This window comes from Sapajus apella, unplaced genomic scaffold (genome assembly GCF_009761245.1).
Source record: "Sapajus apella isolate SASKATOON/1434 unplaced genomic scaffold, GSC_monkey_1.0 scaffold44, whole genome shotgun sequence".
Lineage (NCBI taxonomy): Eukaryota > Metazoa > Chordata > Mammalia > Primates > Cebidae > Sapajus > Sapajus apella.
The window spans coordinates 4,379,585-4,380,619 of NW_022436984.1; positions in this window are offsets into that span (position 1 = coordinate 4,379,585).

Genomic DNA, 1,035 nt, shown 5'->3' on the forward strand with positions numbered 1-1,035 from the left:
CCCTCAGCCTCCTCCTGGGTCTCAGGAGGGTGATATCCCCTCATTCAGCTACCATGGACCCCACTGTGCACCAAAGACTACATGAGTGCGTTGGCAACATTATCTCAGTCAATTCTCACAGCAACCTCAAGAGGCAGTATTCCCGACTCTCTGCCTTTTAAATACTTTGAAACCAATGAGAACAAAGACACAACATACCAGAATCTCTGGGACACATTTAAAGCAGTCTCTAGAGGAAAATATATAGCAATAAGTGCCCACATGAGAAGCAAGGAGAGATCAAAAATTGACACCCTATCATCAAAATTGAAAGAGCTAGAGGAGCAAGATCAAAAAAACTCAAAGTCTAGCAGAAGACAAGAAATAGCTAAGATCAGAGCAAAACTGAAGGAGATAGAGACACAAAAAACCCTTCAAAAAATCAATAAATCCAGGAGCTGGTTTTTTGAAAAGATCAACAAAATAGACAGACCACTAGCCAGATTAATAAAAAAGAAAAGAGAGAATAACCAAATTGATGCAATAAAAAACGATCAAGGGGATATCACCACAGATTCCACAGAAATTCAAACCATCATCAGAGACTTTTACAAACAACTCTATGCACATAAACTAGTAAACCTGGAAGAAATGGATAAATTCCTGAACACTTGCCTCCTCCCAAGCCTAAATCAGGAAGAAGTCAAAACCCTGAATAGACCAATAACAAGGTCTGAAGTTGAGGCAGCAATTAAGAGCCTACCACCCAAAAAAAAGCCCAGGTCCAGATGGGTTCACAGCCGAATTCTACCAGACATACAAAGGGGAGCTGGTACCATTCCTTCTGAAACTACTCCAAATAATCCCAAAAGAGGGAAACCTTCCCAAATCATTTTATGAGACCTACACTTGATTGTTTTCAAAGCAGTTTTGGGTTCACAGCAAGTCTGAGTAGAAAGTACAGAGAGTTCCTGTAGACCCTGTGCCCCCACACACGCAGCCTCCCCGCAGACCCTGTGCCCCCACATACGCAGCCTCCCTGCAGACCCTGTGCCC